This window comes from Corythoichthys intestinalis, chromosome 5 (genome assembly GCF_030265065.1).
Source record: "Corythoichthys intestinalis isolate RoL2023-P3 chromosome 5, ASM3026506v1, whole genome shotgun sequence".
Taxonomy (NCBI): Eukaryota; Metazoa; Chordata; class Actinopteri; order Syngnathiformes; family Syngnathidae; genus Corythoichthys; species Corythoichthys intestinalis.
Genome location: NC_080399.1, coordinates 12,085,202 through 12,107,684, shown reverse-complemented (window position 1 = coordinate 12,107,684; position 22,483 = coordinate 12,085,202). Strand labels below are relative to the sequence as shown.

Below are 22,483 nucleotides of genomic sequence, written 5' to 3'. Positions count from 1 at the left end.
GTTTGGAGGAGAAAGAATACTGAATTGCATCCGGAGAACATCATGCTTTGGGGCTGTTTTTCTGCAAAGGGACCAGGACGACTGATCTGCGTAAAGGAAAGAATGAATGGGGCCATGTATCGAGAGATTTTGACTGAAAATCTCCTTCCATCAGCAAGGGCATTGGAGATGAGATGTGGCTGGGTCTTTCAGCATGACAATGATCCCAAACACACAGCCAGGGCAACAAAGGAGTGTCTTCGTAAGAAGCATTTCAAGGTCCTGGAGTGGCCTAGCCAGTCTCCAGATCTCAACCACATAGAAAATCTGTGGAAGGAGTTGAAAGTCCGTGTTGCCCAATGGCAGCCCCAAAACATCACTGCTCCAGAGGAGATCTGCATGGAGGAATGGGTCAAAATACCAGCAACAGTGTGTGAAAAGCTTGTGAAGAGTTAGAGAAAACGTGTGTCCTCCGTTATTGCCAACAAAGGGTACACAACAAAGTACTGAGATGAACTTTTGGTATTGACCAAATACTTATTTTCCACCATGATTTGCAAATAAATTCTTTAAAAATCAAACAATGTGATTTTCTGGGGAGGTTTCCATATTGTCTCTCATGGCTGAGGTTTACCCATGTTGACAATTACAGGCCTCTCTAATATTTTCAAGTGGGAGAACTTGCACAATTAGTGGTTGACTACTTATTTGCCCCACTGTACAAATAAAGATGTAAAATAAGGCATAGCTGCAATCTTTATTAAACATTATTATGTTTTTATAAAAGATAGTAGGTGGGTAGTTGTGTGCGCTGTATATATTCATTCAGTTAGTTAGTTAGTTAGTTACTTAGTTTCATACAGTACAGTTTATACAGTTCTACCTGTTATCTGAGATCAAGGGATCAATCCCGGGCTCCGGCCTTCCTATGTGGAGTTTGCATGTTCTCCACCGGCTTGCGTGGGTTTTCTCCAGGTACTCCTGTTTCCTCCCACATTCCTAAAACATGCATGGTAGGCTGATCGAACAATCTAAATTGGCACTAGGTGTGAGTGCGTGCCCAAATGGTTGTTCGTCTCATTGTGCCATACTATTGGCTTGCAACCGATTCAGGGTATACCCCGCTTACTGCCCATAGCTAGCTGGGATTGGCTCCAGCACCCCCGTGACCCTAGTGAGCATAAGCGGCTCAGAAAATGAATGAATATATGCGATCGCACCCAAACCTGATCCTCTAAGGGTGTTAGCTTTCGTGGAAAGGAGAGGATCCCTATGCAGACATGGGCACGAAATAGCGATGAACCAAATCACCTTATTTGTCTCCAGAACAAAAGAAGCGGAGCTTTCTGATCGGGGTAGTTGAGTGGGCGTGAGGCGATGAAGCTCAGGAAGGAGGCAGACGTGAACTCCGACAGGGGGCGCGCAAAAAACAGGACTTAGAAAACAGGCACGTTGATCGGGCGATGAGGTGGCGGCGTCCACTGCTTTTAAAGGGCTGATTGTCATTGACAACAGCTGTGGCCGTTCCACCCATCTGACATCCAACCTGCAATCAGAATAAAAACATGCACACCTGAAAAAACTATTGTTATGATTTTTTGGGGGGTTTGCGATATATTGCGATATTATATTGCGATATTAAACAAAATTATATATATTTTTTTTTTTTTAAAGAAATTTGCACTCGATGACTTGAATAGCTGTTTGGAAAGACTTTGGATGACTCACCATCACCACAGTGTACAGTGATCCCTCGTTTTTCGCGGTTAATGGGGACCAGAACCCGTCGCGATACGTGAAAAACCGCGAAGCAGCGCACCCCACCCCCTTCAATTTTTTTTTTTTTTGTATTTGTTTTTTGTGCTTAATGTAATTGGAAAGAGATACATATAAGACATGCTTTTCTCACTTTTCCCCCCAAAGTGATTTAAAAAATGTATATAAATAAATGGTTTTTAAGCACTTCAAATGTCATAATTATGATCAGTTTTAAACATAACTGTGCGAACTATGATGCTAGTCAGTAAGCAAATTAGCGGCCACCATATGTAAACAAAGAGCTTTTTCTGTTAGAAATTCTTGTGAATAGATACTTAAATACCTGAATTCTTTAGAGATGTGGACGTAAAACAGTCTCGATTCTTGTTTGAAAACAAAAAACCGGGCAGTTAGCAGTTATTTTACGTAAATATTGTGAAGTATAATGCTAATGCTGTAGCGGCTAATTTCTCTCATTGATTTTTTTCACGTTTCAAAATGCATATATGGTACGAAAAATACAATAATTACCTTAAATCCTCGAACAAATCACTCGAGACAATCCTTCCTGTTTGTATGCAGTACAGCTTTCATACTTTTTCATCCTAAATCTGGCGTCAGATCTCTGCATGTGACCGACTGCTAATAAATGAAGCGGAGTGTGGGACGCCCCCCTTCGGGAAGGTGTGACGTAGGGAATGTGTCACGTCAATACATTATGAAGTCTACGCGTGAGCATTAATAAATACTTACAGTGCCTTGCAAAAGTATTCGGCCCCCTTGAACCTTGCAACCTTTCGCCACATTTCAGGCTTCAAACATAAAGATATAAAATTTTAATTTTTTGTCAAGAATCAACAATAAGTGGGACACAATCGTGAAGTGGAACAACATTTATTGGATAATTTCAACTTTTTTAACAAATAAAAAACTGAAAAGTGGGGTGTGCAATATTATTCGGCCCCCTTGCGTTAATACTTTGTAGAGCCACCTTTTGCTCCAATTACAGCTGCAAGTCGCTTGGGGTATGTTTCTATCATTGCACATCGAGAGACTGACATTCTTGCCCATTCTTCCTTGCAAAACAGCTCGAGCTCAGTGAGGTTGGATGGAGAGTGTTTGTGAACAGCAGTCTTCAGCTCTTTCCACAGATTCTCCATTGGATTCAGGTCTGGACATTGACTTGGCCATTCTAACACCTGGATACGTTTATTTTTGAACCATTCCATTGTAGATTTGGCTTAATGTTTTGGATCATTGTCCTGTTGGAAGATAAATCTCCGTCCCAGTCTCAGGTCTTGTGCAGATACCAACAGGTTTTCTTCCAGAATGTTCCTGTATTTGGCTGCATCCATCTTCCAGTCAATTTTAACCATCTTCCCTGTCCCTGCTGAAGAAAAGCAGGCCCAAACCATGATGCTGCCACCACCATGTTTGACAGTGGGGATGGTGTGTTCAGGGTGATGAGCTGTGTTGCTTTTACGCCAAACATATTGTTTTGCATTGTGGCCAAAAAGTTCAATTTTGGTTGCATCTGACCAGAGCACCTTCTTCCACATGTTTGGTGTGTCTCCCAGGTGGCTTGTGGCAAACTTTAAACGAGACTTTTTATGGATATCTTTGAGAAATGGCTTTCTTCTTGCCACTCTTCCATAAAGGCCAGATTTGTGCAGTGTACGACTGATTGTTGTCCTATGGACAGACTCTCCCACCTCAGCTGTAGATCTCTGCAGTTCATCCAGAGTGATCATGGGCTTGGCTGCATCTCTGATCAGTTTTCTCCTTGTTTGAGAAGAAAGTTTGGAAGGACGGCCGGGTCTTGGTAGATTTGCAGTGGTTTGATGCTCCTTCCATTTCAATATGATGGCTTGCACAGTGCTCCTTGAGATGTTTAAAGCTTGGGAAATCTTTTTGTATCCAAATACGGCTTGAAACTTCTCCACAACAGTATCTCGGACCTGCCTGGTGTGTTCCTTGGTTTTCATAATGCTCTCTGCACTTTAAACAGAACCCTGAGACTATCACAGAGCAGGTGCATTTATACGGAGACTTGATTACACACAGGTTGATTCTATTTATCATCATCGGTCATTTAGGACAACATTGGATCATTCAGAGATCCTCACTGAACTTCTGGAGTGAGTTTGCTGCACTGAAAGTAAAGGGGCCGAATAATATTGCATGCCCCACTTTTCAGTTTTTTATTTGTTAAAAAAGTTGAAATTATCCAATAAATGTTGTTCCACTTTACGATTGTGTCCCACTTGTTGTTGATTCTTGACAAAAAAAAATAAATTTCATATCTTTATGTTTGAAGCCTGAAATGTGGCGAAAGGTTGCAAGATTGAGGGGGGCCGAATACTTTTGCAAGGCACTGTATATGACGGATGTCGTTTTGTGTCATCAGTCAAATTATCTCACTTTGAATAGATGTAAAGATCCGAGTTAGTGACATAATTTGCCGGATGACACTTAATGACATCTGTCATAAGCATTCATTAATGCCCATGATAGTGTCATATCGTAATTAGGATGGTGTTATGACAGTCTTATGATGCCGCTGTCAAATAAAGTGTTACCTATTAACTCAAGTAAAACAACAAATAAGAGGCACTGGACTATAAGCCGCAGGATTCAAAATGAGGGGGGAAAGTAGCGATTTATAGTTCAAAAATTACTGTAATCATTTTGCTTTCATTAGGAACTACAGAAATCTGTCTATTTACTGTTGAGAAGCTCAAAGAAAAGGATTTGGACTGTTTTTACATAAGCAGTGAATCCAGCCAATTTATTAACAAATCAGTTAATTAATCATGGAAGCCCTTCCACAGATAACAGTGAACAATTCCAGAAAAAAATAGGTTAATTGGTGAATGCTGGACAACAAAAACACTTCATCTCACTCTATTTGTGTGATCCGTTGATTAACTTTTGTCTCTGCCAAAACCAAAATTTCTTTGATAAAACCTTGTTATGACAACACTTTGTGCTTTGAATTCCCGCACGCTGTGATCGTCACATTGAGAACAACAGCACACAAGAGCAAACAATAAGAATACCTATCCACGGAGACCAGAGAGTAAATAAGAGCGCTCTCTATGGAACACGTCACTCGGGGGTCGGCGTTGCAGGGAGGGAGCATGCTTGAGAAAACTACAAAGCCGCCTGCAGATAATCCAACTCCCAGGTGTCCCCACACAAGTAAATATTCTCTTGGTCCCCGTGACTGTTCATGAGGATTTAACGTTAAACAGGGGAGGATAAACATCGTGTTTTATTCATTAGAGCGTACGACAGAGAGCCCTTGGACGCCTCGGAATAAATATTAAACAGATAAGGTGTCCCGTCTGATGTTGCCGTGTAAATCCAGACTGGTAATCGAGATAAAAGTGCACATACTGTCTTTTTATGTTTATATTTAGTCATTAGATCCTAATGGCACAATGTGGTGGTCCTGCTCTTGTGTTTATTAACTATCTGTAAAAGTGAATGAGCCTTGTTATGCAGAGCGAGTGACGGTAGTAGATGTCCAATGCATTTGAACAGGGAGGGTTGGAAGAAGATTGAGCGCAGCCAACCCTTTCACTACAGCGAGCCAAGATGAGTCATTGGCTAAAGGCTGGGATGATTCCACCCATCGTACGCTATGCATCTCTGGGGGTCTATTGGCATGGATGCTCTAGTTTTTTTCATGATGATTGGATGATCTGTCTGAGGCTGAATCCCTTTTTGATTGACAGCGAAATGAGTGAATAAGTGATGTTGTTGTATTAACATCCGCGGGAGGCCTTTTTCAATTTTCATTTCATTGTTCTGAGTTGAACCGGAGACATTCATAATCCGCCATGCGACACTTGCTTATTTTGTCCTTATTTCTAGTGTTTTTTTCCCATTGCATCTGCTTGTGTTTGGATTCTTGACTTCTGGCACTCTAGTTTGTTTCCCTACCAAGCAGCGGGTGCCTCTGAGCCCCTCCGCCGTCACAAAGCAGTCACAGGAGGACACACTTTGAGCTTCCTCTCATTGAAAGACCATTCGCCACTGATTAAAACTCATACTATCAAGTATTATAAAAGGTATCACCAAAAATGGGCACTAGTTCTAAGTCATAACTCATTAGCAGCAACGATTGTCGAACCTTTATACAGTGAGTTCTCATTTTTCGCGGTTAATCGGGACCAGAACTTAATAAGTGAAAAATCGTGAAATGGCGTCTCCCCCACAATTTTATTTGTGTGTATGTGTGTGTTCAATGTATTTATTCAGATTTAGCATTGGAAAGAGATGCATATATGACATGTTTTTTCACTTTTTTTCCTCAAAGTATAATTGAAAAAAAAATATATGCCGTATTGGCCCAAATATAAGACGGCCCTGATTATAAGATGACCACGTCTTTTTCAAGACTCAAGTTTGAAAAAATACTTTTTGAACACCTAATTAATTTTATACGGAAAAAAATTACAGTACATCTGAAACAAATAATAACAATATATTTGAGAGAAAAAGCATGTTATTTTGCCTCATTCAAATCTTAATATCTGAACATTTAAATATGTAAACTAAAGTGCAATCACATTCGTAAATGAATGGCTTCTGTTTTTGAAATGTAAATAAACCAATCTATTGTGATGAAACAACAAAATTGCAATTGCAATTAAACTTGCATTAACTATTAAAGTGAAGTCTAACTGTAGTCTTGAAAAAAATCTGAATAAGGAAAAACATTGCAATAAAATAATGCAAACTGGTTAAACAAGTAGCTGAGATCTGTCATGACAGAACATCGCTTCAATGATATCTGGCGTCATTTAGCGTCATGAATGGGTATGATGTCTAGAGCGTGAATATAAGACGACCCCCTCTTTTTCAATCTTATTTCAATGCAAAAAACACCATCTTATATTAGCACCAATATGGTATATATGGCGGAAAACACTCAGGTGACTTGAAGTTCTGCTCTGAGACCCCCAATTTGGCCAAATTTCAAAATTGTCCTATATGCATGTGTGATACATCATTGGAAAGCTACAAATCTCAATTTTTTTTGGGGGGGGGGAGAAAATTTTTGAACAGGAGAGCATTTAAAAAAAATTTCAAACAGCAAAAGCCTAACTAGAGGTGAGAGCACACGGGTGCAGAAATAAAGACGCCACGATTTTAACACGATATTTTCGCGTACTTACCTCTTTTCGATCCAAAAAACTCCAAGTAGAATGTATCACCGGGTGTCAAGACACAGCTATGAATGGCCACAGCCGGATTTTGGGGGGATTTTATGGGTGAAACATGGTAATATAACAAGGGTCGCATTGCAGAAATCGCAGATATCAAGGAGTGGTTGAGATTTTCGTTTTTATATATTTACCCTTTTAAACAATTTTTTAAAAAATTTTTTCTTCATTTGAATCGATTATTTATCATCTAAAATATTGGGGGAAATGCGACAGTAATGAAAAAATACAATTAAGCGATAGTTATGAGGTAGATATCCGTGAATTTTTTACAGACGCTAATTTTTTCATTGTGATGTAATTTGTTTAAAAGTTTAAAATATGCAACTGAATAATTTTTTTAAGTCGCTTTTTTTTTTTTTTTAAACTAAATATTGGACATCAATTAATGATTCTAAACTAAAAATCACAGACATTTCGAATAATAAATACAATTACTTACCTAATTTTTATGGCTAGGTTGAAACAAAAGCGGTTGCGTGACATCTGTAAACAGGGGTTTCCTGGGTAAAACAGACAGATTAAAAATAGTTCAGGGACTTAATGCGCCATGAATCTGCTATGGCAGCATATAGACATATTGTTCTATTGAACACAACAGTTCTTTTGGCTTGAAACAGCAGTTTATTTTAAAGAGGTGTGCAAGAGCAGAAACTGCTTTTTCAGCCTTGTCTGTGTTTTCCGCCATATATATAATAAGTGGTTTTTAAGCACTTCAAATGTAATAATTATTATAAGTTTTAAACATGTTACTGTCCCATCAATTTTTTTTTTCAAACAAAAATAAAGTAGAAAAATGCTTGTCTTTATTAAATTCTTTATTAAGTAAGTCCACTCAAACTGCCCACTTACACACAACAGTTGCAACAGCAACTGTTTAACAAGTTAAACGATGATTGACGCATGCGGCACTTTGAAGTTTCGGCTTCCAAGCATCTCTGTTAAGATCAAACCTTAACGTCTGTCAATCATCATTAACTTTAATAAGCAACTCCAGTGCACTGCTTGAACAAGGAAAGCAGCAGGAGGGAGAGGGAGACTACACGATCGGATCGGGACAGCTTATCTGTATTTATTTACCGTATTGGCCCGAATATAAGACGGCCCAGATTATACGATGACCCCCTCCTTTTCAAGACTCAAGTTAGAAAAAAGACTTTTTGAACACCAAATTCATTTTTATACAGAAAATAATTACAGTACATCTCAAACAAATGATTATAAAAATATATTTGAGAGAAAAAGCATGTTATTTTGCCTCATTCAAATCTTAATATCTGATCATTTAAATATGTAAACTAAAGTGTGAAGGAATTTAGTCCTCCCAGCCCAAACCGCACGGGGAGGCCGGCAACAGAACGGAAATGTGCTCCGCCGCTCGACGCCCCCGAAGAGCCAGGCCAGGAGGAAGCTAAACTCCGCGCGTTCCTGTGTTAACCCTTTGCACACTGACTCCATGTTTCAAAAGCTTGAAGAACACTCGCCAAAAACAGGTTGACAATTTATTCGTCGACAATGGTAAAAAACAAGGCAAAAACAGACGACGGAGGGACAATTCTGGATCCAAAACAAGGCTACATGTTTCCGAGCAGAAGAAAATCTGTCTTATCTCAGTGTCCAGTCTTTTTGAAGTCTTTGCTGACGCGGGTCTTGTCGAAGGCGTTTCTGGGCGTTGCTTTTGGGCCGCCCCTGCTGTGGCCGGTTTTGAGTGGCTTAGGTTCGTGCGCGGATTGGGACGCCCGCTATCAACTTTGCTGTCCGGGCTGATTGTGCTTGTTTTAGGACAAAGCGCTTTGTCCTTGGAGTTTGCTGGGAGAGCAGATTTGCCAGAGTTGGTGCGTCACTCCTGTGATAAGACGGCATTGTGCATCTCTTCTATTTCCTCTCATTAAACTATGGTGTTCTATTTATTTTATATTAGTAGCGTAGTCCTACCGTAAATATGAAAATGACACTATTTCCTGATTAATTATATTACGTGTGTTAGAGTGATGCAAACACTTAGACGGTGTCATATGTATGTGTTAGACTATATATGTGTTAGACTAATGCAGACAATTATATGGTGTGTGCGATGACGATATCGTTTCCCCTTCAAGTGCAATCACATTCGCTAATGAATGGCTTCTGGTTTTTTAAATATAAATAAACCAATCTATTGAGATAAAACAAGAAAATTGAAATAACTGCATTAACCATCAAAGTGAAGTCTAACTGTAACTGTGGTCTTGAAACAAATCTGAATAAGGAAAAACATTGCACTAAAATAATGCAAACTGGTTAAACTTGAGAGTAGCTGAGATCTGTCATGACAGAACATCGCTTCAATGATATCTGGCGCCATCTAGCGCCGTGAATGGGTATAACGTCTAAACTGCGAATATAAGACCACCCCCACTTTTTCAGTCTTATTTCAATGCAAAAAACACCGTCTTATATTTGGGCCAATACAGTATTACATTTTTAATTGAAAAAAAAAAAATCTGCGATGGGCTGAGGCCACGAAGTTTGAAGCGCAAAGTAGCGAGGGATCACTGTATTTAGGAAGAAATTCACTATATACAGTCTGTAACTCATTGTCTACCGTAGACGGTAAGGGTGTAACGGTACATGTAATAGTATTGAACCGTTTCGGTATGAGGTAGTCGGTTCGGAACGGACGCGTACCGAACGGGTTTCTGACATAATATAACCCTTACTTTTCGAGGCTGTGAGTCAATCAGGTTACAGTTTCTTTGTGTAGATTATATTTACTCCGTCTTCTCTACTATAATGAGGACCAACACGGTAGGACAGTCCAGAAACGTCAACAGCACGACAACGTGGGCGCAGCGAGCACGCAGTGAAACGCGGGCGTTAAGAGTCAATCAGCCAATGCACACCAGTTGCAGTGCGGCCGCGTGTTGGATGCGTCCCAGAAGCAGCTCAACGCGACACACGCGAAAAGAACGGCAGAGTTTATTTGACCCAAGACGCGGCCCTCCTGCGTCAATACTACTAGCTAGGATCGGGCCGGAAGTCACTCGTGTAATAATACGGTGGATCCGGTCGATTTTCAAACAAATATGCAATCGTAACCTACTTTTTGAGTCCATCAGATCTCTTGAGTGGTAGATCGGGGCACAATTGACTTGTCTTTGTTGATTTACTGCTGTCTTCTCTGCTATAATAATAACCAACACGGCCCCGTGTTCAATACAAAACACTCCTACCAGAACAAAACAAGTAGGAACTAATATTCACATCGGAACTAAAGTTATACAACATAAAATATACAGTATAAATGAATACTACATCACATTTGTAAAATATAAACACATAATAAAATAAATAATAGCCCATTTAAAGAAAATAAATTGAAATGAGCTAAAACACCTGTAATTAAATAATAATACACACATCCTGCTTACACAATTAAATTTATTAATTTCTGTGTGGCACTTTAACTTGAGAAAATCCACCGATAAAGCTTTTGAAAACCGTTCATTAGAAAAAAAAATGTTTCATTGAGGCATTGCATTTGTAAAATACATGTTAAAATCTTTGTCATTGGGATTGCTTTTCTCTTTAGCACAGGACTTCTTTTTTCTTCTTTCTTTCAGAAAGAAAGCTGACCAATACGCGGGGTCTGAAAGGCAAATTGTTGTTGGATTATCTTTAAATACATGCTACTTTTTGAGCAGAATTCTAGCTTTGTATAGGCTAATGTTCCTATTGTTGAAAGCACAAAAGTGTGTAATAAACAACTAGCACATTTATATTTTGCATTTTGTTTTTTTACTGTCCCGAAAATGAACCAAACCGTGACCTCAAAACCGAGGTACGTACCGAACCGAGATTTTTTGTGTACCGTTACACCCCTAGTAGACGGCGATAGACGTCCAATCCATTTGAGTTGGGAGGGCTGACACCGGCTATTCACTCCAAGCCTCTCCCGGTTCAAATGGATTGGACATCTATCGCCGTCAATGACAGCCATCAGGTAAACTTCATAATAATAACACATTGCAATGAATTCTGCGAAATAGAGTTAAAATATTTACGAGCCCTGCTACAATAGAGCGCAAAATATCTGTTTATTCACTCCATTGTTGTCAAATTTGACGAAGCACAATCAATATTTGGCTCTAGCGCGTTGATAACACATTAAAAGATGAAGTATTACAACATTCAAAGTGCCATAAAATGTCCCGCCTGATTTATTATTCTGCCGACTCATCAAATCTGAATAAAAGTCTTGAGCTGTTGACGTTTAAGATAGAATAGTAAGCAGCGGGAGAACCGGCATGACGTGACACCCAAAGTGTCTCTGACATTGAAGAGTTTCCCAACTATTTTGGTGCACAACTTTGACCCGAAAAGTCCGGGTGCGCTAATGAGACTTTGCGTGACCTTCCAGGAGAACACTGATAATGATGACCTCGCTGGCCGACCTTGCTGTGATTTAGTAGTACAGCAACATGCCTAATTGTTACATCCATTAAACGCTTCCTCGTAAGTGCCACATTTGCTGTAGTCCTTACTTTTATTGCGTTGTGTTTGCCTGCAGGCTCCCCCTCAAGGTACACACTTACCTCCACCGTGCGCCTTGTTTGGGAGAGTCGATGCAGCCTCCTCAACTCTGTGAAAAGGAGGGAAAATCGCATTTATTAAAGACAAATATGACAAGGTAAACACTGAGATGTCCCAATGCCGCATGAAATATTGAATGTTTTGTCCCCCCCTTTAAAAACTGGGTGATTTTTCGGACTGACTTTTTTTGCATGGTGAGCATTTTTGACTCACACAAGTTTAGAAAAAAACAAAAAAACAACCAAAAAAAACACACATGTGACACAAACTAAACTAAAGGATTTCTGCACGATGTAGATTATGTCTTCTAATAATCGCTCATTGCGCTCCGACTGGGAGGTTGGCTCCATATTAATTCTCAATCCCCTGCTTAATGCCGTGTATTAAACTCTGGTGGCACTCCAAATGAGGGGTGGGGGGGACACGCAGACAAGTGGGCTCAGCGGGCTCATCTGAGACACATTTAATTAGCAGCACGCAGAATGAGCGAAGGTCTTAACTAACGGTGTCTTTTGTAATAGAATGAGAAAATATGAGGGCGCCTGGTAGAATTACAAGTATGGAGAAAGTCGCTGTGAAGCTGTTTTACAGGGCGGTTTTAGAAAAAGACCATCTAATAATATTGCAGGGAGATTCAAACCCACACTGTCAAAAAAATTCTGTTGAATTTTCAAGTTTTTGATGGAAAACTAACCTAAAAAAATGAAGTTATTGACTGAAAGGAGCTATGAAATTAATACAAAAGTCAAAAAATGATGTCTGGACTAATGTCATTTTCAGTGTTGTAAATAACGCCGTTACATACCAGCGTTATTATTATTATTTTTTTTTTAGTTCAAGCAGAGTAAAATAATACATATTCACAGTACAAGATTTATTAGTTCAAGCTGAGTAAAATAATAGATTTTCACGGTACAAGAAAGTCGTTTCCGTGTCCATCGATTGGTAAGAAAAAAGCTGTTTGTACGAGTGACGTGTGGGCGTTCCCGTCCGTGGGGACATTTCACGCGGGGCAGCTATTTTTTGTCACAACACCGGTCGTCGGCCGACGGGACAAGGAGCATAGAGGAAGTCGGACATCCGGGCATTTAATGACGTCACCAGCCACAACAAAGCGTCGCCATATTGAAAAGGGGGCAAAAGACGAGTCACAAGCAGTTGCTCTGTCGTGTATTGTAATACAAACGCGGTGAACTTTCGTCTTATTTGCGGTCTTTTTTCCGTCGGAATGACTAAAAGTTGCTGTGTCGTGGGTTGTCACACAAGGAAGAGTTCGGAGCCGCATTTGAAGTTCTTCATTCTTCCACATGAGAAGAAAAGGAGAAACAAATGTCTGAGAGCAATTAAAGGGGAAATGTGAACTAAGGTTGGCCAACCATGTTTTTGAATAATATCAATGGCTAAACAATTATAAGCATATTTTCTTTTTTTTTTTTTTTTTTTAACGCAACCCTTCCAGATTGTTTGTTTAACCCATAGCAACGCCCCTGACAACAAAAATGCTTTTCTTCTGCAATCTTCGGAAATTACGTCACACCGGGAAGTGCGAGGGAAGTCCGCCATTGAACAGTATTGTTTGTTGCATTGCTTCTCAGTAAGATGACACGGCGGTGTGTGGCGATGTTTTGTTCTCACTCAAACGAAAAGTTGTATGAGTGGCCAAAGGATAGCATGTAAATGGACATCTTTTGTTTGCACGAAGCGAATGAATTTCACGCCATCATCGAGTAGTCTTCTCTACTGCAAACACTTCGAAGATGCCTGCTTCGTTAACCGGTCTGCTTATGATAAAGGATTTGCCAAAAAGTAAGTGTGATTTTTGGATAGATGACTGATGACTTTGTCAAAGCAGAGCTGCCAACTGTTGTGGAATGTACAGTAGAAGCTAGCGACGTTAGCAGAAAGCCAACTCGTGGCATAGTTGTTGTTGTGTTCGCTAGTGTTACGTCCCAAGGACGGCTCGCGAAGGGCGTAACATAAAATGAGCCACACAATTTCACAAGTGGCACAAAATTTACACAACAAACTCGCAATGAATATGGTAAATGGTGTTATACTTATCTAGCGCTTTTCCATCTTTCAAGGCAATATGTACTGTTAGGTTTTGTGTTTGTTTTCTCCTAGTGTGACTTGTCCCTGTGATTGCCCATTGATTTCACCTGATGTGCCTTCTCCTAGACTATCCTCCTGTGCTCACCTGTTCCTTGTTGTCTCGTTACCCCTTGTCTGCTTGTGTGTATATAAGCTCCCATTTTCTGTTCACTCCTTGTTGCGTCATTGTCTATGTCAATGTCTGTCTATGCAAACGTCAATTTCAAGTCCTGTCCAAGCCCTCGTGTTCCAGTCCCTCTGATTAAGTAAGTTTTGGTTTGAACATTGCCTTTTTGATCACCAGTCCTTTTGTTTGTACTTTGTGATTTTTGTTAGTCATTATTAAAACGTTTTTTGAGTTCACTGCCACCTGCCTCGCTGCCTTTTTCGTTTCCCTGCTTTTGGGTCCACACAACCTACCTGCCTGCGTCCCTGACAATGTACAAAATGTAGATGAAGCGCGGCTTCAGGGTAAGCCCAGGCCAAAACAACAAACAAAAGGAATCTACACTTGAACCCCAACCGCTAACTAAACCCTGATCATGAAAAAGAACGAAGAAAAGACAGCCACTAACCTAGCTTCTCACACTAAAAAAAAACAGGAGAAAACGGGTTGAACAGAAATGGCGACTTACCCCTTCTTGCTTCAGTGCTCTTATTTACAGAGGTGAACAAAAACGATCCAATAACGAAGAAACACAAAAGACCTCACCGAAAAAGCGGGAGTGTATCAGACTAGCGATCAAATGCAAACGAGCGTGAATGGCGAGCTAACAGCTGGCGAGGAGGACCGCGGCAGAATGCTGTCAAATGTTAACGTTGACAGCTGAAGTCCCGCAGTGAATCATGGGAAATGTAGTCTCGGGACAACACTGAAGTGGTGCTTTGTAATCTGTTCGCTTGTGTGAAAAAACTACATTTCTTCACGCCATTTCCTGCCAATAGCCCCAGGATGTAGTAGTAGCTGGTAGTACGAGGCGAGGCGGAGATGAGCGACAGGCAAAACTTCGCAGTCGAATGTGGCGGCAGTCCGCTATTATTTTGTTTTCTTATTGTTGCCACAATAAATTGGAGAAAGCCATCGACGACTCATCTCCTTCTTTCCCCCCAACGTTTTTATATTATTATTTTATATGCACGAGAGCTGCAGGATCTGCCAAAAATGAACATGCAGTCTGATTATTATTTTTTTAAACAATGTCATCAGATAGACAAAAACAAAAAATGATGTGCAAATGCCTGCATCTTCAAATCATGAAAATAATAACACCCCATATCTTACCAATCTTGTAATCTCGATGGGTCTTGTCTCCATTCCATGTCAGGTAGTCTAGGCACATTGTTTGCATCCTGATTAGCGTCTGGCTAATACATGTTAGGTCCAACATAAAATTCCAAGCTCCTCTTCTTCCTCCAACTCTTCAAAAACTTGGATCTCCTCCCTTGCGCTCGATCTATTGCTTATATCGCTGTTTGAGTCATTGTTTGAAGTGCTTTGTATGGCGGCCGTATGGAGCGCTGCCATCGATGCTCTCGGTGTGACGTATCACTTCCGGGTTCATCCCCTTTCAGGCTCGAACTTCGGAAACGCGATTATTTTGTCAAATATACAAGATATAAATTATTTCTTCATGCTTTATTTGTTGGACAATGTTTAATTACTTTAATTGTGACCCTATTTGGCATGTTATGAAATTACTTCACATTACAGCTTTAATCGAGGAACAGTAGAAGAAGACGGTTCCGTGGACTATTTTCGCCTGTGGGAACCTAAATCCAAGCACATTTCCGTTTGCAGCCGACATTTTATTACTGGTGAGTAAACTTTAATTTTTGCCCCAATTAGCTGCTAGGATTCAATAGACTAGGCAGTGGTTATTATTAGCGTAACCTGCAACTCGCAAAGAGTTATTTTTCTTTTGCCGTGAACTGCTCAATCGGTATATTATTGGCGTAGTGGGAATTGGTTATTTTGCCGTGACGTGCTCACGGCTAAATAACGCTTGGAGGCAAATTACCGGTTACGGCAGAAATAATCACTTTGTATATACTACCAATTTTCTCAGTTCCACACAGTGCATATTCCACGTAAATGATAAAGGTCAACTTACTGGGTGACTTTATGAGATAGTTGTAGATGTTTCCGAACTTCACTGCAAGCCATTCCTTTGTTTATCCAGCTATCAGCTGCGACTTTGTATCGGCAGCTTTGTAAGCCAATAAACGCTAATTTTAAATTGCGTCGCCTCCTCGCGTCTGTCGGCAGTGACTCGTGATAATAGTAAGCCATGTTTAAGACGTTTTTAGGAAAAAAGATGCAAAACACACCTGAAATATATGAATTTCAGACGTTTGTCTATGGAATGTTTAGCTGTGCGTTCCCCCTTCACAAAATGGCGACACGTTGTTAAGCGAGGTGACGTCATCGTGACATCACGCCGCCTTCCTCCATGTCACAAAATGCAAGCCACCTACATCTTAAAAGGATCCCAGGATTTGACATAATACAAAACACGATGTTTACTCACTTCCTCGTATGTCCCATGGTCCACAGTAGTAGGGCTTGTTTTGGCCAGTATCCACCGGTGAATGGGAACCTTTTGAAACCCCAAAAAGGCGCACACGCCTCTCCCTCCTACAGCAAGATTTTTCTGCAGCCGTTTGGCTGGCGTGATGCGAAAAATAAACGTATTAATCAGCAAAATCAGCTGAATCCTTAGTCCTTCTCATACAACACTACGGCTGTATAGTGAAGAGGACTCCTTCCTCCGTACACGTCACAGCCCCCTCTTTCTCAACTCGAGACTGTTGCCGGAAGTCACTCATTTTCATGGCGCGGGATTAAAAAAACAAAATAAATATAGTAGGGCTGTCAAACAATTAAAATTTTTAATTGAGTTAATTACAGCTTAAAAATTAATTAATCATAATTAATCACAATTCAAACCATCTATAAAATATGCCATATTTTTCTGTAAATTATTGTTGGAATGAAAAGACACAAAACATATATACATTCAACATACGGTACATAAGAACTGTATTTGTTCATTATAACAATAAATCAACAAGGTGGCATTAACATTATGAACATTCTCTTAAAGCGATCCATGGATAGAAAAACTTGTAGTTCTTAAAAGATAAATGTTAGTACAAGTTATAGAAATGTTATATTAAAACCCCTCTTAATGTTTTCGTTTTATTCAAATTTGTAAAATTTTCAATCAAAACATAAACTAGCTCACCCACCATTGTTAATTTCAATAATTACACCATGCTCACTCCCCAAACCTATAAAATCATTTGGAGCCAAGCGCCAGCAGAGGGCGCCAAACAACAAAAAACAAGTCACAAGTAACAAGCGGACATTACACTGCTGTCATTTTAATCTGTTTGAGTGGGGCATGTGCATTAATTGCGTCAAATATTTTAACGAGATTAATTTTTAAAAAATTAATTACCGCCCGTTAACGCGATAATTTTGGCAGCCCTAAAATATAGCAATCACTTTCACACACATCCAAGCGGTCCATTTCATTCAGGAGCATAAAATACCGCGTGTATTATGAAATAAACATGCTTTTTCGTGTCACAGGCACTTTAAACTTAAAATTACAAGTTACAAGTAAACTATCAAAATTATCATTTCTACCAGCCCTAACAGATATGGACAATATGATATCTCATATAACCGTCTGAATGCAAAGGACTTGAGACTCATGCTGAGACACACTTGCACACACGCACACAGTCTGGCAGTACGCCTGCCACAAAGGAGCCTTCAACCCGATAATTGGCCACAACGAGGAGACTCGCACGCGTCAAACTCTCGTCTTCACATCTGCTTATTGTCTTTCACAGCAGGTGGACATCTCCAACATCTCAACTGAGTCATCTGCTAAGGGCGTGGCACAAAGCCAGTCTAATTGCCTACAAAAACAAATACACACAATTCAATTGTGGATCATGTTTTGGCTAAAACTGCAACGTGATAAAACAATGTCTAAAAATGCTGCGCATTTTTTGTATGAGTGACATTACAAGTTATTGAATACAAACACGCACAAGCGCAGATCAATTAAGAGGCAGAGAGCCGAGCTAATCTTTGTCTGGCTTCATTATCGGCCTCATTAACAACCCCCAACATGCATCACACAGCCTGCTAACGCTAGCAGTGCAGCTAATAAGATATACAGGGATGGAGCTTTGTGATGTTACAGTGCCATTGGCGATGATGAATGTCCAGTCCAAACCATTTAAATGAGTTTATCACTAGTAGACGACCATTCCATTTGAACTGAAACTTCAAATGGTTTGGACAACTATCGCTGTCAATGGCAAATAATGAGTTAAACCAAAAAAATGACACCGCTTACAACCGCGGCCGTTTTGTGATATCCAGTGTAGTTTTTGGTAGCCCTTTTAATTTTCGTCTTTATCTTAGGGGCCGTTTACAAAATTTTAAATTTGGATCTCACAGCACCACTACTTAATTCGCTTATGTTATGGTAAAATATTTTTGTATTTATGTAAGTACATTTTTTGTTCAATTTTCACACTACTATCTTCAGGCGACAAAACCTTTGTCATGCCAGAATTTGACTTTTATATTATCATTAAATGATAAATCTTTTTTCTGTGAAATAAATATATTTTTGTACATTCAACATCATTTGGGAGGGTCTTAGCTTTCATATGAGACATTTCTAAAACCAATTGAATAATTAAAAGTCAGGTTATGAGCAATTATTTCTACAAAATGGATAAGCGACAAGACTTTTGTCAGGGACTGTAGTGTGTGATGATCCCTCAGCACAGACCCTCAAAGGCTAAAGCGACATTGCATATTCTTTCTTGCCAAGACAACAAATATTACTAAAGATGTCCCGATCGATCGGCCGATCACGTCATTTTCAAAGTATTGGAATCGGCAAAAAAATATCGGACATGCCTTTTTTTAATATATATATATATATATATATATATATATATTTTTTTTTTTTTTTTTTTTTTTTAATTAAATCGTTTTCTAATTGTATTTCACGTTACAGACCAAATGTCTTACACTCATCCAGAGTCTTTAGTTTTGGCTTAAAGTAGGACTGTCAAATTTATCGCGTTAATGGCGGTAATTAATTTTTTTTTAATTAATCACGTTAAAATATTTAATGCAATTAACGCATCCGCTGCACAACCCACTCACGCATTGTCGCGTTCAATCTATAAAGGCGCCGTTTTACCTATATATAGAGCTAAAAGGCAGCGTAAAATGAGTAGAGTGAATTTAGGCAGTCCTTGGAGCCTTTATTTAATTGGCTAAAGCCTTTAAATCCCCCTCTCTACAATTAAAAATATCGTGGGAAGCAATGTCGGGAAGAAAGGTAGTAGTTGATCTTTTTCTTAACATCATAAGTTATTTCTCAACGCAGAGAAGATATATCAATTGGTGTCACTACGCACAGTCATGGTTGCACTTCCCAGCATGCATTTGGGCAGAACAGTTAAATGGCTACAGTATCATTTACTGAAAGCTCAACAAATACACTAGATGGCAATATTTAGTCACAATATGCAAAGTCACATTTATCCTTTAAGAATTACAAGTCTTTCTATCCGTGGATCCCTCTCACAGAAAGAATGTTAATAATGTAAATGCCATTTTGAGGATTTATTGTCATAATAAACAAATACAGTACTTAGTACTGTATGTTGAATGTATATATTCGTCCGAGTTTTATTCATTTTTTTTCTTAATGCATTGCCAAAATGTATATGATCGGGAAAAATTATCGGGAATGATTGGAATTGAATCGGGAGCAAAAAAAAGCAATCGGATCGGGAAATATCGGGAACGGCAGATACTCAAACTAAAACGATCGGATCGGGAGCAAAAAACATAATCGGAACAACCCTAATTATTATAATATTATTTTACTAAATTTTTTTAAAGAATTGTTTGAATAATGTTGGAAAGGTGAGTATATTTTCGAATATATATATATATATATATTTTCTTGTGAATTTTATTCATTTTTTTCTTAATACATTGCCAAAATGTATATGATCGGGAAAAATCGGGAATGATTGGAATTGAATCGGGAGCATAAAAAAAAAAAAAAAAAAAGCAATCGGATCGGGATTTATCGGGATCGGCAGATACTCAAACTAAAACAATCGGGATCGGATCGGGAGCAAAAAAAACATGATCGGAACAACCCTAAATATTACCGTAGTGCAAGCCTTCATGGAGACTGGAGACAACACACTGGTGAGTCAGGAAGGGAGGGGGGGACGCAGCACGTCACGAGTGACACAACCAGACACTGCTTAGATGCGGTCCAACTACACATAAAATGTCACACATTGTGAACATGTGACAGAAACTATGGCGCATTTTCGTCTCGTCAGACAAAACATAACGAGACGCATGTTAGTTTTTAATCTCCTAAAATACGTTTTTAGATCGTTATCGTCTCGTCATCGTCATGAAAAAAGTATTCGTTGACGAAATATTTTCATTGTCGTCATCGTTGATGCAAACAACACTGGTTGGACGTCTCGTCGCTTAGAAGGAATTGCAGAACACCGGTAGTGTTCGTCTAGTGAGTGACAAACTACGTCATGATCCCGAGTGTCCATTGCGCATAAAACATGGCGCCCTCCTTAGGTCAAAACCTGTAATAAATATTATGATTTTTTTAAATTAATGGCAATATTTTAAGCACTAAAGCCACCTATGTCGGTATGCGCATTAGTGCAAACAATCTTTTTTTTTCCCCATTGCTGAAGAAAGTATTGGGTCTAAAACTCGTTCTTTAACTTATTTACCCAAGGCAAGCTGACAAAAGGCAGGGCATAAAGTGAGACAGAGTCAGAGAGTTGACATTTTTCAACCTGCATGTTGGGAGAGCCAGGTGACATGTTCCGCGACCAATGTCTCATCGAAGTCTCTCTCTGAACTCTCCCGCGCTGCTAACTTTTATTGAGGGCTTGTTGATGGGCAGAATACAGTTACAACACTGTTGTCCAACGTGGCAGTATTCTAATCACTGATTGAACAAACACTCTTCTTGATTGAATTAACAATCACACTCCTGATTGAATTAACAGTCACTCTTGAGCAGGCAAGATATCTTTGTTTTGAACACACATTTGCACTCAAAGTACTGTAGCTTGGTGGAAAAGTACTGAGACGTTGTGTGATGAATAAACATATGTGTGTGTATCTATTTATCAGCAGAATGTGAGCAATCACCGGTAAGCACATGATTATGGGCTGAAACTGTATTCTTCATAATAGCTTGGGAGTAAGCGTATAAAAGCTGTGGGAGAGCAAATTGGCACAATATATTTGGCATATAAAAACAAGTTTATCTTACAAAAGTTTTCGTTAGAAACATCCCTAGCGTAACAGCCTCCCCAGCTCTTCTCCACTTTGTCAAGGCGCACACCTCGCAGCGCCATCCTCCTCCTCTAGATTAACGTCCACAGACTTCCACCACTGGGATGTCGGCACAGAGGGGGAGCTTGCGAATTGAGGGATGATGAACGGGCTTCACGTGACGGCCGCGCGTTTCATTACGGCAATATCGAGCGTGGAAATGAGATGTTTATCAAATGCGGTTCGAAGAGGTCGGATAAATGCTAATCCGGCGTTTGACACTGACTGGAGAACCCGGTGGGACGCCCCCTTCCAAGAAGAAGGAAAGCTGAACCAGGGAGCAAACCATCTTCCAGCTTTTCCTTAAAAAAATGCACAAACAGACTTAGTAAGAGTTAGTCATGCTTCTTTGCACACTCACAGTACACGTGGACGCTTACACAAGGAGCAGAGACACTCGTCCTGTTGCTTATCCGCTCCCTGAGCCTCAATTTGTATTGAAATCCCTCACAGGCAATTATCCACATGCGAATGGTGTACTTACTCGCAGCTTATATACAGTAAGTTTCTTTCTCAGTAAGCCGCACCGTTTTCATCTTAAAAGTCTAATGAGTATTTCCGAGTTTATTCCGATGAGAAAAATTGCGGGCACTCAAACTTTACACAGAGCCGAAGGTCCCTTTAGACCTCTTGTTGGCTGTGTAATTTGAAAAGATGGATTGATCTTTCCTTGGCAGAATGTTGGAAAAGCCTTTCCGGGGAAAGAAATGTGGGTACACGCCGCGTCTGTGTGGTCAGGAAGACATTTTGTTGAGTAAAGTGTTGGCAGGCGGGCAGACGACACCGCACTCAACCTCCGCCTTTCGGGCTGTCAGGAGTGTCATATATCAGGGGGATATCTGAGGGCGAGGGAGATCGCAGCCCAATTACAGCCTGATAACTAATCAATAGGCCGCTTATTCCTACAGCAGGAAGTAAAAGAATGGGCCCTTGGGATGCATAGTTCAGATTACTCTCTTCACAACACAGGACGGCAGCTAATGATGAAGCAGAAAAGCAGTAGTACAAGAAACCCCTAAAGGTAGCGAGTTCTGCAACAAATACTAAAAAAACAAAGACTAGTAATGGACAGTAACCCGAACAACAACAACAAAAATCTTGCTGGCGGTGAATAATCATATTTCAGTCCCATTGACGGTGATAAACGTCCAATCCATTTGAACTGGGAGAGGCTGACAGCGAATGATCACTTGAAATGGTGACTTTTAGCGGACTGATAATGGACAGTGTGTACTGATTTCACCATTGACCCGAGCCCTCTTGGGTCATTTATAATGTATAAGCTTCTTTGGTAGATATAGGCCTTCTCAGAAAGAAAAATTCGATAATAGTTCAGAAAATGGAGGGTGTAGTTTTAGACAGATTTAATGGTGTCAACATTGTAATAATTTGCAGCATAGTCATTTAT

General features: G+C 39.8%; 1 long non-coding RNA gene across 1 annotated transcript; it reads right to left on the bottom strand.

The window, feature by feature from the left end:
• Nucleotides 1-1,306: 1,306 nt before the first annotated feature.
• Nucleotides 1,307-11,593, bottom strand: LOC130916734 (uncharacterized). The gene is made up of 3 exons (XR_009063337.1): nucleotides 11,546-11,593; nucleotides 7,414-7,474; nucleotides 1,307-1,525 (listed from the first exon to the last, which is right to left on the bottom strand). It is a non-coding gene; the product is annotated as an uncharacterized LOC130916734 (long non-coding RNA).
• Between the last annotated feature and the right edge of the window lie 10,890 nt (nucleotides 11,594-22,483).